The 5,654-nt window shown below is 50.8% G+C and overlaps 1 long non-coding RNA gene across 1 annotated transcript; it reads left to right on the top strand.

Moving 5' to 3' along the window:
* The first annotated feature begins 561 nt into the window (after nt 1–561).
* On the top strand, nt 562–5,395 carry LOC105472708 (uncharacterized). Its single transcript, XR_011622802.1, has 2 exons — nt 562–2,701; nt 5,206–5,395. It is a non-coding gene; the product is annotated as an uncharacterized lncRNA (long non-coding RNA).
* Nucleotides 5,396–5,654: the final 259 nt, after the last annotated feature.

The following is a 5,654-nucleotide window of genomic DNA, read 5'->3' as shown; positions in this document are numbered from 1 at the left end:
TCCTTCCTTCTTTCCTTCCTTCTTTCCTTCCCTCCCTCCCTCCCTTCTGATGGAGTCTTATTCTCTTACCCAGGCTGGAGCTCAGTGGCATAATCATAGCTCACTGCAACCTCAAAATCCTGGGCTCAAGCAATCCTCCCACCTCAGCCCCCTGAGAAGCTGGGACTACAGGTGCACTACCATGCCCAGCTAATTTTTGAGTTTTTTATAGAGATGGGGGATCTCAGTATGTTGACCTGGCTGGTCTTGAACTCCTGGACTCAAGTGATCCTCCTGTCTCAGCCTCCTGAAGTGCTAGGAGAGCCACCTTGCCCAGTATTTTCTTTCTTTTCTAAAAAAATTACTTTTATTTTATTAAAAAAAATTTTTTTGAGATGGAGTCTCACTCTGTCACCAAGGCTGGAGTGCAGTCGTGAGATCTCGTCTCACCGCAGCCTCCGCCTCCTGGGTTCAAGTGATTCTCCTGCCTGAGCGTCCTGAGTAGCTGAGATTACAGGTGCCTGCCACCACTCCTGGCTAATTTTTGCATTTTTAGTAGAGACGGGGGTTCATCATGTTGGCCAGGCTGGTCTCGAACTCCTGACCTCAAGAGATCCACCCGCCTCAGCCTCCCAAAGTGCTGGGATTATAGGCATAAGCCACTGTGCCTGGCCAAAAATTATTTTTAATATAATTTGTAGAGATGGGGTCTCACTTTGTTGTCCTGGCTGGAGTGCAGTGGCACAATCATAGCTCACTGCAGCCTCGAATCTCTGGCCTCATGTGATCTTCCTGCCTCAGCCTCCCAAATCGCTGGGATTATAGGTGTGAGCCACTGCACCTGGCATCCCCATGGTAATCTCAATGTGTACCACTTACCACATTGTATTTTGATGAACTGGTGACAATCTTCCTGGTGTAACTGTGAACTTCCTGAGGGCAGGAGCCCCGATTTGTTTACCAGCATATACCCCTAAGACCCAGCCCCACATGTTTGTTTGAATTCCAGGCCAGCCCAGAAAAATTTAGCATAGCCTGTGATGCGGCTGAACTCCAGTGCCTGTAGAACCTGTCACGGAGGGTCATATAATTTCTAGGCCAAAATTCATTCTGAAGCTCAATTTTGGAAAGAGAAGTGTCCAGTAGCAGGGGGTTGGGGTGTGATGGGGGAGCTTTGGGGGAGGGGAAGATGAGGAGAGGAAGCGAATCCCAGGTGGTTCCAGGAACAAGCACAATGATGGAGAGGCAGTGCTCAGTACCCATGATGAGGGCGTGAGTCCTCGGCAAGGACGGCCACTGACATGTGAGGGATGGCCATCACCTTTGGCAATGAGAGAGCCTGTCAGTGAAAACCCACCTTTTTCCCTTTCTTTGGCCAAAGGTGTGGTGCTTTGGGAGCCAGAGAATGGGCAGCTGGGCCTGCTTTGAAGATGCTCCTTGGTGCTGCAGGGGAGATTGTATATGCGGCAACCTTTGGCACTTGGTCTGCTCTGCACCCAGGCATGAATTCACTTGGCCTCTGGGGATAAATGCACTTTCTTCGGTGTGCTCCACTCCCCCTTGTCTTGGAGGGATGCCTACACATACCTTCCGCGCAAGTCCTGAGCTGCAGGGTCAGCGAAAGAAAAGAGAGTTGCAATCGTGCCCCGGATGCCTCTTAAGAGACAAACCCCAAATCCATTTTGAGGGCCTTTAAGAGATGGCAGTGAACTGCTGGCTTTAAACCTGTCACTCCTTCTCCCAGCCTCCAACTTCCCGCAAAATGGGTCCATTTTATAAAACTAAAAAGGTCAAATGCTGGCATTTCAGCTTGGTTTTCCAATGTCCATATTCTCAGCAATCACAGACACATGTAAAGCAGGAAGTTGGTGGAGAAACAGAATGGGGTGATGGCGATGTGCTGGCCTGATTTTTTTTTTTTTTTAGATTGAATCTCACTCTTTCATCCAGGCTGGAGTGCAGTGGCATGATCTTGGCTCACTGCAACCTCTGTCTCCTGGGCTTACGTGATTCTCCTGCCTCAGCCTTCCGAGTAGGTGAGATTACAGGAGCGCGCCACCATACCTGGCTAATTTTTGTACTTTAGTAGAGACGGGGTTTCATCGTGTTGCCCAGGCTAGTCTGGAACTCCGGACCTCAAGTGATCCACCCACCTTGGCCTCCCGAAATGCTGGGATTACAGGCTTGAGCCACCGCGCGGGCCTGGCCTGATCTTTGAACATTGTGTTGTCTCGAGGATGGCAGGAATCAAAGTCACCCTGGTTAGCCTTTCTTCTGCTTTGTTCTATTGGGTCAAACTTGAAAAAGAGAGATACCCCTTCTGGCCATTTGGGGCAGTGGGTGTGGAGACAAAACGGGATGGAGAGAATATATTGAAAGACAAGGCCAGGGAGACAGCTGAAGCCCAGTGATGGGCTACCGGGCTCTGTCTTGCTGCCGACCGGCCGGCAGAAGGCCGGGAGGAGAGCGGCGTAAACAGAGGCATCTGGTCCCCCAGCATGGAGCGGCGGGTCCGTGAACCGTGGCAGATGCAGCCTCAGCTGTGATTGGGCACGAGGCCTCGGTGTCCAAGCCTGGGTCACGCGCAGGGCCCATTTTAACTGTGACAGTGCAGTGTCAAACTGCCATTCTTTCTTTCTGGTGTGTTTTTTTTTCCTCTGAAATCTGCCAGCTCTCGGAAGCAGCCTAGACTTAGGCCCCTCGGGTTCCCAGGCTGGAGGAGGCAAGCGGGGGGAAAGGCAGTGAGTGACGTCCAGGGAGGGACGCTGAGGAGGGGGAGCTCGAAAGCCAGTAGCAGGCAGGCAAGATGTGAAAAGAAGGGCTCTCTGGGTTTTGCATCGTGGGCAGAATTAAGTTGAGATGAGGCACAGGTGCCGGGGTTAGCAAATTATGCAGAAGGACATTTTAAGGCTTTGCGGATGAGGCGGAAGCCTGAGCTCTGGGAAGACAGAAAGTGTTCTTCGTCAAAACTTAGGAAGAACGCCAGTGGCAGCTAGTTCCTCAAAAATCACTTGATATATTTGTGGAGGAAACCAAAAGAATGGAGGTGTCTTTGTAAGAGGCGCTGTGTTCCGGCAAAATGTGGCTTTGCTCTCTCGCTCTCTGGGGTTTAATCAACACGACTGCCCTCTCCCCCATGCTTATCTGTGGGGAAGTCTGGAGGAATGGGCCCTTCTCTGAAGCTGGTGACTCGGGCGGATAACACTTCTGAAACCTCTTCTGGAAGCAATTCACAACACCCTGCCTTTGCCATTTCAGGGTATCTCCCTCCCCGCCCCCCCCCGCCCCCTCCCCCTCCCTCCCTTCCTTCCTTCCTTCTCTCTGTTAGAAAGGATGGCATTAATTTCAGAACTTGGTTTATTAAAAAACTCACACGGCCGGGTGCAGTGGCTCACGCCTGTAACACTTTGGGAGGCAGAGGCGGGCAGATCACTTGAGGTCAGGAGTTCGAAACCAGCCTGACCAACATGGTGAAACCCCATCTCTACCAAAAATACAAAATTAGCCAGGTGTGGTGGCGCATGCCTGTAATCCCAGCTACTCAGGAGGTTGAGGCAGGAGAATCACTTGAACCTGGGAAGTGGAGGTTGCAGTGAGCCAAGATGGTGCCATTGCACTCCAGCCTAGGGAACAAGAGTGAAACTCCATCTCAAAAAACAAAAACCCCACAAAACAACAACAAAACACCCACACATGGCTGGGCACTGTGGCGTAGGCCGGGTATCATGGCTCACACATGTCATCCCAGCACTTTGGGAAGCCAAGGCAAGAGGATCCCTTGAGGCCAGGGGTTCAAGACCAGCCTGGGCAACATAATGAGACCTTGTTTCTATAAAAAATTAAAAGATTAGCCAGGCATGGTGGTGTGCCTGTGGTCTCGACTACTCAAGAGGCTGAGTCAAGAGGATCACTTGAGCCCAGGGGGTCGAGGCTGCAGTGATCTATGATTGCATCATTGCACTACAGCCTGGGCAACAAGCGAGATCCTGTCTCTAAAAATCAAACAGACAAACGAAGCTTCCAGGGCAGGCTTTGACTTTCCGTTTCTTTTGGTTTCTTTCTGGAATCTTAGAGATGGGCGAGTGAGGAGACATTGCTGCAACCTGTCCCAGGGGGATATTTTTATCCATTGGCTAAATCTGTGGCAACAAAGCCATGGGTCTCACCGTTGATTCCACACTTGAGCCTTTTGTGTGTTGCGTTTCTCATTCTTGTTTCTTTTTCTCTGGTGCCACATCCCTCCTAGGGTTCATTCCAGGTTTTCCTTATTTCTTTCCATTCCTTCATCCAGCAGGAAAGGACTCATAAGCAGAGGTGACTTAGAAATCTCTACTTCCCAGTTCTGGGGGAAGAAGCCTGAGAAATATCATCCCAGTGATGGGGCTTCCCAAGAGCCAGGGGCTTCGACTCCCAGGGAGGCGTGCTGGGGTTATGCTTGTAGTTTAAAACCCAAAACCAGGCCAGGCGCGGTGGCTCACGCCTGTAATCCCAGCACTTTGGGAGGCCGAGGCAGGCGGATCACGAGGTCAGGAGATCGAGACCATCCTGGCTAACACGGTGAAACCCCATCTCTTCTAAAAATACAAAACGTTAGCCGGGCGTGGTGGTGGGCGCCTGTAGTCCCAGCTACTTGGGAGGCTGAGGCTGGAGAATTGCTTGAACCCGGGAGGCGGAGCTTGCAGTGAGCCGAGATTGTGCCACTGTACTCCAGCCTGAGCGACAGAGTGAGACTCCGTCTCAAAAACCAAAAACAAACAAACAAACAAAACTAAACTAATTGTATTACTTGCTGTAGCCTAATTTCTATTAAGTACAGATTGATTCCCTCCAGATGTGGTTCCTGAGCCCCTAAATCCTGTGACTTTCTATAATGATAGACTCTCCTTTCCCCCTTTCTCCTTCTCTCTCTCCTTAGTCCTCACAGCTTGCATCTTGAATGTATTTCCATTTCCCCCAGATATGTATTCTGTACCTACACCAAAGCCCCTTCCGACTCTTCCACTGGATGGTACGTTTTCCCTCCATCTCTTTTCGCTTCATGTCTCTGAGTGTGTTTGACTTTCTCCTTCCGTGTCATCCTGTGTCTCCTCCCCCACTTCCCTCTCCAACCTCACGGGGCTGGTCAGCTTTTGGCACTCACCTCTGCACCTTTTTCTACTCAAACTCTTTCAAACCAGGGTGTGGGGCACGCTCTGATATTCTAAACACATTCCCATTTCTCAACAGGAGAAGTTAAGCCAGTGCGCCGGCTCCAGTTGTGCATGGATAAGCAGCACCATTTCTGCGTGATGTGCAGTCCGTGACGCTGAGCCATTTGTTCTCCATTGAGTTGGTCTCTGTACAGATGAAGCCTTTTATTCATCCTAGCTATAAAGTGGCACCGGAGAGTATAATAAACGAGAAATTTTCACACTGATGTTGATGCAAAGTGCCTCTCTTCTCCAAACATCTGGCCCCTTGCTAAATCGTCCCAGTGCCCCATGCTCCCTGAGCCTCAGCTCCCTGGACCCTGGTGGAGCCTGCACGGGCTGCTCGGGATCTGTTCTCAAGTTGTTGCGGGGATCCTGCCGTATGATGACAATTAGGAGCAGTTAGTGTGCAGATGAGGCCTGCGAGTGGCAGGTGGCAGGAACGGGCCTCAATTAACTAACAGGCACCAAATCCCTTCCTAATGA

This window comes from Macaca nemestrina, chromosome 4 (assembly GCF_043159975.1).
Source record: "Macaca nemestrina isolate mMacNem1 chromosome 4, mMacNem.hap1, whole genome shotgun sequence".
Lineage (NCBI taxonomy): Eukaryota > Metazoa > Chordata > Mammalia > Primates > Cercopithecidae > Macaca > Macaca nemestrina.
The sequence above is the reverse complement of the archived record's forward strand: the minus strand, read 5'-3'. Positions and strand labels throughout refer to the sequence as shown.